This window comes from Astatotilapia calliptera, chromosome 15, assembly GCF_900246225.1.
Source record: "Astatotilapia calliptera chromosome 15, fAstCal1.2, whole genome shotgun sequence".
In the NCBI taxonomy this organism is placed as follows: domain Eukaryota; kingdom Metazoa; phylum Chordata; class Actinopteri; order Cichliformes; family Cichlidae; genus Astatotilapia; species Astatotilapia calliptera.
The window spans coordinates 458,570-468,773 of record NC_039316.1 but is presented as its reverse complement, the minus strand read 5'-3'; positions in this window follow the sequence as shown (position 1 = coordinate 468,773).

Sequence of the window (10,204 nt, the reverse complement as noted above, 5' to 3'; positions counted from 1 at the left end):
TTTAAGATTAGAATTTAAATGCTCCAAATATTCAATCTAATACACAAATCTTAGAGAAGTAGAAGCAAATTGCTTGAAGCGCAAGTGTGCAAGCCTTTCAGTTAGATTCAATATACAGCATAGACTGGAAAGGTAAAGAAAAGCTAAAAACACTGTGAGAGTGACTTAAAATATGCTATTGTATTTACAATCAACTGTTTCCATCCACAGTTAGATAACTGCGCTGATTAACCTGAAAAAAATATCAGGGATGCCAATTATGGCAGTAAATGAGAGAAAATGACAAATAATATGAGCACATAATATGTAATGATTACGTGCCGTTGGAAAAGCTAAAAATGGCTCATCCAGCAGGAGGATCACCTGAGGAAAAGAAAAGGAGATGTTAAAACTGGTTCAGTGCATTTTTCACCTTGCAGAGTAAACTCAAGGGCACAGAAGAAGACAAGAAAACAAATGCTGGTTTCAAACTCACGAGCACACCGCGGCCTTAGCGGGCACGTGTCTGCGTTTGTTCTAGACGGGGTCACGTACGTTACAGCTTCTGTGAAATCCACGGCTCATCTGACTCAAGGGAACGTGTCAGAGCAACTTGAGGTCTTGCTCATTGCAGCCTTGAAAAATGGCAGAAGCCTGGATTCTACAACATGCTGGTAATTTATTTTAAATATTGCTTTTTGTGATTTCCATTTCGTATTTCTCCTCACATGGTCAGCTGGAGGCGTAGCATGTAAATTCATATCTATTGTGTAAAAGTGGCTATGAAGGATTTATGAATAAATCATCTGAAAAACGGATGATTTATGGAGACCTGCGTACATGAAGCTTGTGTTAACACAGGACAGCTGCAATGCAAACACACAACTGCACAGGATGAAAGAAATCTTCAGCCACTCCACAGACGTGTCTGCTTCATTTATGTGTTTTCATCTAACCAAAAATGTCTGACACACACACACACACACACACACACACACACACACACACACACACACACACACACACACACACACACACACACACAGCAGGCTTACCAAGCTGCACAAACACACTCTCTTTATTCCCTCCTTCATAAATTGCTAATGAGTGACAAACATTTAAAGCAGTCCTATTACAGCAATTTTCAGCTCCACATTTCTATTCTTCTACTTGACTAAATAAGCTTGGCGTGGGTCACAGTTCAAAATCATCTTTATTTATCTTACATGTCATTGGTATAACCCCTCATCTCACCTACTGTCTTCCCTGTTTTAGCTTCTTTCCTCTGCCTCTGAATGACTTTGGCCATGTTCAGTAGGAGAATCTACCATTGTAGTACAGTACACACACACACACACACACACACACACACATATATATTAGGGGTGCAACGATATTCGTATCGATATTGAACCGTTCGATACAGTGCTTTCGGTTCGGTACACATATGTATCGAACAATACAACATTTGTAATTTATTTGATCAACTTTCCTTCTGACGATGCTGTCTGTGTTGAGCGCTCAGTGAATCTGTGTTCGACTACTCCGCCTAGGCTGCACTGTCGAGCGCAGATCCACTGAGCGCTCAACACAGACAGCATCGTCAGAAGGAAGAGCGCAGGGCAAGCTAGCAAGACAGAAGTTAAGCTCTCCTTACAACATGGACCTCCCCCACTCTCATTCAGATCTGGCGTTTGGAACTATTTTGGTTTTCATGTGACGTATGACCCTGAAGGTAAGCGAGTCATGGACTAAAGTAAAACAGTATGTTGGATGTGCCACGCAATGCTCAATTACATGGGTGGGAGCTAGTGTGTTAGCGCAGTTAGCTCATTAACGTGTTGGCCGTCTAGCCCCACGCACGGAGCGATCGGCGGTAGCTCGTTAACGGAGATTTGCCGTGTTGTGGCGTTAAGGTCATTTCAACGAGATTAACCTGAAAGCACTAGTGGGAACACAACGAATATGACTGCACATTTACGCCGACATCATCCTAGTGCAAAGACAAAAACAACAAGCATGCTACTAACTTTAGCCGAGTCATTTAGACAGCTGTTAGCACATGATTCTCCTTATGTTGCTGAGAATATAGCCCAGAAGAAGCGGATAGTATAGCTTTTATTTTGGAAAGAGCCATTTCTCTGTAATAAACTCTCTTTTCCAAAGATGAGTGATTCCTCAATCAGATACAGGGCTCGCAATATCGCTAGCCCGACGTCCTGGAGCTAGCGATTTTTTCAGTCGGGCTACCAAAATCTCTCTCTGCCCTGCCCGTCGGCCTATCGTAGGAAGGAAAAATATATGTCAATGCTTTTGCATTCTTTCGGAAATGTAGCTGGGTAATTATGTCATTGGCATCGGTGAGCCACTGTCAATATGTGACATATTGAAGTCGTGTTTGAATTTTGTTTTTTTGCTTTCACTTTGCAATCACGTGAACTGTGTATAGAGAGCGACAGCACTGATCTGTGAGTGATGATAATTTGTGCACCAATTCCTCTGACATCGTCTTATTAATCGTTAGCTTACTATGCAAACATGACAAGTGAAATCTCCCGCAGCTTAAACATGTGAGAGGTTGATCGCGCAGAGAATCGCTGAGCTTATGTGAGTGAGTGTGTAAAAGCAGCAGGATATATATTTGACTACGATGACCTTCACAGACAGATATATATTTTAGTTCTGCTGAGCCAAATAAGACAGGTCAGGGTGAAGAAGTGACAGCCAAAGAAAAGCTTACCACAAAACGGAGAAGTTATGACAAATCAGACTATAAGGCAAAAAGAAAGTGCAGCTTTATGGTTTCATGGACAAAAGAATTTCTGTGGCTGCAATATGACGAGCTAAATAACCAGGGCTGCACATAAGTGGTCCGCAGGTGTGCATTCGCTGTCAAAATAAAAAACACGCACAAGGGTTAGGGTTAAATTTAAAAACTGTACTTTTGAGTTAAAATATATATTTATAATTTTAATAAATGACAAATTAAAAATGCATGAACCTTTTTTTTGTATTGAAAAAATATCGAACCGTGACACCAAAGTATCGAACCGAACCGAACCGTGAATTTTGTGTATCGTTGCACCCCTAATATATACAGTATATATATCACATTCACTTCTACAACCAATGAACCTAACATTACTAACTGCATCTTTAAACTGCAGAGTCTCTGACGGGGGAAACATGCGAGCTTATTTCTCTTTGCTGGTGACTTTTATGTGCGGGCAAAATACACGTAACGTGACACGAGAAACAAACGCAAACAGAGAGTATAACTATGCATTTACAGGGAGGATGATGAGATAAATATAATATATAATACGTAAGTAAGTAGTTTATTTATTAAGCGCTTTTCATAGACAGGCCGTCGCAAAGCGCTGTACACGAAGGTTCAAATAAACTGAATGTTAAGTAATAAAAAAGACAATATAAACAATACAAAGGTTTAAAAAAAAATATATTAAAATTTAATAAGGAAATTAAAAGCTATTAGAAGCTATTAAACCCATTAAGGAAGAGGTAGAGTTCACCCACACATATATATGATCATTATAGTAAAATTATTATTATTGTCAGTAGTAATTGTAGCAGTAGTAATATATGTACCATCAAACCAACACTGCAGCAGGTGAAGAACCTGGTTTGAACGGTTTGGATTGGACGCTACAAACTAAGCTGCTCAGGGAAGCAACTCATGCAGAACTCTGCCAGTTTCAAGGCTGTCAGTCTGGATGTGACTGTGTTTACCTGAGCGTATGCGAACTGGACTTTATGAGAGGCGTAGTGCTCTGTGGTGTGCTGACAGCAAGAATCATCTCCCAACATAAATCTCAGGCTTTTTAAGAGACTTGCTGCATGTTTTGCTGAGATTTGTGTCCACAGACAGATTTCATTTAAACATTGATATGTAGACATGTTTCATAGGAGCAGGCATTTGTTGTTTTCCTTGTCACGTGTAGATCATATGCTGTTCAGACTTTATGTAATTAATTATAACTCAAAAACAACCTGTTTTGATTTCACTTTTCACACAGTTACATTTCGACTGTGTTGTCTTGAGCTCTTGAGCTAATGTTGAAGTAGTGATTGACACAATGATTTTGTAAAATTACGACTCTGCTCCAACATCGATATCCAAATTCAGTCAGTGATCTGATGAAATGTCTTAAAGCTACAAATAGAAATGCAAAAAGCCTCACATTAAGCTTCAAACCACTTGAAGACAATAGAGAGTTACGGGTTAAATAGGTTCAACGTAATTCGATTTTCCGCTGTAAACCTCATCTGAGGAACACCAGCAACACTGGGGCTGACATTTGAAAGTGAGTGACAAAACCCAGCGATAAAAAAAGGCGGCAGACAATGAAACTAATTTGTCTTTAATTGCCAATTAGATTGAGATTTTGGCTCAGAGTATTATATTTACATCTAGTGTCACTGCGTGTGTTGCATACAGGGGCTGATATTTTGTTTCCTTGCCACCCAAAGAGAAGAGAATTGTCCCCTCTGTAGACTTTGATGTAACTGTATGGTGATGGAAGCCAAATAACCACTCACGGTGCTTTTAGCTCCATTACAGGATGTATTTTAAAATCCACTTTCTTTCTCAAATTTTTGCAATGACAAAGAAAAGGTACAGGCAAAAAGGGCACCGAGTCTGCATAGGGCTGCACATGAAATATTACTGAAACAAAATAATTTTGTGTTTTTAATACTTAATATTTGAAAAAAACAAACAAACAAACTATTTGCCATCAGCATCATCAGAAATTAAGAAAAATAATTAAATGTGTATTTAGTATTAGTTTGAATTGTTAGTGAAAATATTTTGTAACAATAACACATTAATATGATAGTTATGCATTTGTAATACAGCACAGGAACATCATTACACAAAAATATAGATATTTATGACCTATTTAAATTGACTGCTGGTTGTACATTTATGCATAAAGGTTATTATTATTAACGCCTGACCACTCAGATGCTCTGAGAACATCCTTTCCAAAATGCAGTCAACACAGGCGTCTGAGAAGAAGCCGCTCATTTTGCTGCTGTGTGGTTTGAATTATTCGTTGTCAAAAATCACGATCCTTGACTTCATTTCTGCACCAACATTTTTAGCAGGCCTGACACTCATTCATTCCTGAAGCATTAAAATACTGAAGTCCGGGACATTGTGAGCCCGGAGGCTTTAAAGTGCACTGTGAGGTTTTAAAAGCTTGGCTTTTGGATGAGCAGTGCTAATGAAAAGGTGTACTGGGGCAGAATAGCAACTGAATATTATTTTTGTGCCTGAAAACCAAGATACAGCGCGGCGTACACACTGACACAATCATCATGCAGACTAAACACTGTCACTGCTGGAAAAGGAGAAAAGTCCCATTGAAAAAAGATTACCCTGAGCTTACACTACATGCACAACATAAACACTATTTCCAAGTCATGTGATGTATATTTGTCCCGTCAAAGTAAAAGCCTCTTTATAACTACACTATTACGTGCAGATGCTGTATTGCAGCGCTTTGAATGCACTGACATAAAGTAATTGTTATTATGCAGTACAGGGTCATAGAAAAGTCTGAAATGTAAACAAGAAGTAATTTGATAAGAAATGTAATTATATATAATAGAACAAAATTATATGAAGAAATTAAATATTAAAACAGTCATTTTCCACTGTGGTGACTGGATGGTATTTTGGATGTTTCCTTAGCAGAGCAAGTCTCCGAGCAGAGTGTTTTAGTAAGATGCCAATATCTGATCGCGCTCCACTTGCCAAATCCATATTGTTTGATATGTGACATGTAACCCCAATATGTGAGGAATTATTGTTTCATCTTTGGGCTGCTGAGGATGGCAGGGCGGGACGGTTCAGGAGCCCCGAGGGAGAGAGAGACTGAGAGAGTGAATCTGTGTTCTGGGAACCAAGACAGCTTTTGTACGGCGGTTTTGATCAGCCCTCAGGCTGGATAGAGCCGAGATGTTAGTGTGTGTGTGTGCGGACAGAGAAAGTGTATTTGAGGAAATGAGCAGGTGGTGGGCAGGTGTGTGCCCCCCCACCACTCAGTGCTTACATTTACATCTAGGCTTATTTAAGCCATATGTGTGTGTGGACTTCATACTTCATGTGTGGAGCAGGCAGGTTGTGTGAGGTGCTGTTTGCATGATGTGAGAGGCTCCCGAAAAGGAAATGGGCTTGTCTGAACGCTCACTTGAAGGTGACAGCCTGTAGAGAGGGAGCGTGTCACCGCCGCGTTTGCACAACCAGGGTCAGACTGCGGTTATAGACACAGGAGAATTAACGCATCGAGTTCAAAGGTTCAGACATGCCCAGTGGTGCTCAGAGCCAAGAAGCCAACACAGACACGGGAAATTGAATTTTACGACGCAAAATGTAGTTTGATGTATTCATTTTCCCCCAGTGCCTTATAAACATAGCTATGTGCAAAATCTTATAACAGGAAGAGGCAGCTCGGGGCCCACAGGTTAGGTTATCAGTTCTTTCCTCATCTGCATCACAGTTAGTTATTTCATGAAGGAGCTCCTAAAGCAGCAAAGGGACAAAAGAAAAGAGATATTTAGTAACAAAAGATCCTTTAATTTAGGTCATAAAAAAGAGACAATTTAACCATCTTAAGAATATATTTTAGCATAATTTAAAGAGGTTATAAAAATATGCAAAAAGAAAAATACATGAAAATACATCTGTCTGATGTATTAATTACATATAATGGCATCTAGGAGTTATTTTAAAAAATCCCAACTAAGTAGTTCTAATGTGCAGGTAATCCCCGGTAGGCACCATGATGCTTTCCAGCCATTCATTTGTTCACATCTAATTGCCTTTAAAATCCAATTTAAATGTCTCAGTTCCCTAATGAGTGAATGAGCAGATAAATTAACTGAATATTTGGGTGACGCATTCAGTTTTGTGGCTGTTTAACAAAACCCAGCAAACTATGTGGCCCTTATTTCTCACCCAGCCATGTGATGTCTACATTAAATATAGACCCACTGTTAGTGCCCTTTTACTCGGCCCACACACGAGTCTTTTAAAGCCTTCACTGCATTTGCCATTACAGACAGAAAGATCCGTTGTTTGACCAAACACAAACAGCGATCAGTCACTTGTGAAGCGGCTATAAAGGTGACAGCGTCATAGCTTATGAAGGCTAAAGTAACCGGCGCCATGCTGGGCTGGTCATTCTCTGGATGTGGACCAGCGCCCATTAACGCAGCAGGAGACAAACAAAGAGCCAGGGCACCGTCTGATAATCTTCTGGCAGCTCCTTTATATGAGAACACTCTCTGCTCATCAGATTTGTTGAATATTAGTTAAGAATAAATTCTGTTTTAACCATTAAGGATTTTTACACGCAACAATGTTGGCTATTGATCTGAAAGCTCATTATTTTGTAGAGCCTTTATTTTAATGGCTCCTTGCTTGCCATTTTAATTTAGGCTCAAAGACGGCAGAGTTTTGCTAAGTGGCGCCTTGAGACAGAGTGTTTGAAGATGTTGCAGTGGAAAATTCATTTAACATCTTTTTATACTTTGGTGAACTTTGGGCTTCAAATACTTTGAGTCTGAGCAAATCCGCTGGTGATGCAGAGACACGCACGGGGTGCTCTTTGGCATCGGGCCTTGATGTGCCGGCAGATCGTAGTTCTAATTTGAAAAGCAAGAGTTACACTGGAACTTTCTGACACCTGTGACAGTTTTATTTTAGCATGATCAGTCTCATCAGTGATGTTTCAGGCAGCAGGCACCTGTGTCCAAGGTAAAAACATGAATATAGGATCAGGGCTGCCGATGCTCCGATATGCTGTTTATGTACAAATGCATCAGCCATAACTGCTTCTATGCCAAGGAGTTGTTTAGAGCATTTCTGTGCTGGAACAAAGGAGAGAGAAAGAAATGGTTTAAACATCGATACTGAGACAAATCAAATATCTAGCAAACGGCATTGGGCAAACATACTAAAAGTAAACATGTCACAGTTTTTTTGATTTCTTATTTCTTTGTATCAAATGTCACTGCAGATTGCTGCAATACTAGACGAGCAGGTATACGTGATTCAGGGACGCTTAGCAGACTTAATAATTTTGCAAAAGTTTGAAGTGTCCAATGTCTAAGGTGGCTGCATTCAGGTTTGCCGAATGCGCGAGTTTCAAATGAAATCTACTAGAAGACACTTTAGCTGCGAGTTTGTGTCTCGGACGTGTAGCACTTATCCACGATGATGAATCAGTTTTATATTCCCACCGTCAAAGCAATCGCTTCACGGGCACGGATCCCACTGACGTCTACTGTTGGCTATGTTTATTATTAATGTAACGGGGAATCTTATGGGATCCATTCAGTTTGCATGGGCTTTATATCTGCTTCTCCGTCTCACTCTGGTCTCTACTCGATGCGTTGCCTTTTTAAATCTCTGCGCTTTCAAGTGTAAACAGTATATATGCGATTTGAGATTTGTATCCAGCTGATCAATACATCACAGTAACAGAGAGAGGATAAATCTAAAGTAAATGACTGAAAATCTCGATAATGCACAGACGATTGATTTAAGGACACGGGCTGACTGCCTTTTTCATCTGCTGTGGGTATATTACGAGAGTAGTCTGAGTGCTCCAAAAAGGACGTTCAGAAAGGTTGTAAACAATTACAGAAGCTGCAACATATTTCCCAACAATCAGACCTCAAATTCAGGCAATTTGACACGTCTCGACTGCCATGTCGCGCTGATGAATGGAAAGGATCTCGCCGAATAGCCGAGAACAGGAAAGCTTCACTTACTGTTCTGATTATTAGAGGGCTCCTGATCAAATTTATGACTGTAATTTTGTCTGGACATGCTTGTGTTTTCCATTTACATATGGTTTATAGAGCTGTGATTTCATTTGCATAATAGCAGCTCAAAGTGATATGCTGATGAAAGCAGAAGGGAGGGCTCTCAGTAAAGTTTTTATGGGCTGCAGTTAAAAGGGGAGAAAGCAAATACCACGCTTCACATTGAAGGTGTGCATGTGTATCGTTCTATTTTCTTCTTCTAATAAACACAGTACGCGTGCACACAGACACACGTATGATGGGGAATAAATATCAGGATCCTAGGTTCTGTAGTCACCTTCAGTCTCTGTGAACAGTGAGAATCATTTTCCTCCAAACAGCAAAGAAAACAGCCATGAGCCAATATGTTCTCTATGCACAGCTGACGCTAAAAAACAGGCTAAAGAACAAAAATGACTGCCTCATATCTGAGACATTTAAAAAAAAACTATATTAATGAACTTAGTTAACTTGAAGTGGGCCCATCATGGCCTGTTTTCCTTATTTACTCCCATATATATCTATATCTATATCTATATCTCCATCCCATCCATTCGCTTCCGCTTATCCTTTTCAGGGTCGCGGGAGGCGCTGGAACCTATCCCAGCTGTCATAGAGCGAGATATCTATATATCTATATCTATATATCTATATATCTATATCTATATCGATCAATCACAGCAAGCTTCAGTGAATGATGTCAGCACATGTACAAGCTATCCTTCTGAGCCAAAAGCTCAAAGCCCCCAAAAAACAAAACACTGAAAACAGTCTAAAACTTCTGTAACGTCACAGAGAGCAGCTGTAAGCTAAGAAGCCCCGCCCATCTGCAGTTCAAACCTTCTGTTTGTGACTGGCAGCCAATCAGAAGAAAACCAGATTAAAGGAACTGCAGTAAGATGAACTCACGGGCTTTGCCAAAGCCCAGTAATAAAGTATAAACTGTGTCTTGGGCAAAGCTACAACTCCGAGAATAGAAATATGGAGCTGGAATAGAGAATGAATAATAGGTGCCCTTTAAAGTAGGTACTGAGGACATTTTGCTGATGCATCTGTAAAACCTGAACATAAAGTATGCAGTTCCAGAGTGAGGCTACAAGGGTATATACTCCCAGCATCAAATACAATAAAACCACCAATAACCACAGCATATGAAACCCTGCACAATTTGCTTAATGTGGACGCTGCTCTGCTTGATCAATTCTGAGAGTAACCTTAGTACGGAGATTAACTGGATCATCAGCTGGGAAGCCTCAGTCTAATAGCTTTCATTGCTCTTCTTGCTGTATGCAATGCACAATTAATAGCTTTTTCAAAAAGCAAGCTTTCAATTAAAATCTGTCATTTTCTTTCCTAGACGGTGTCCAAAGTCACAGGTCTTGCAGGT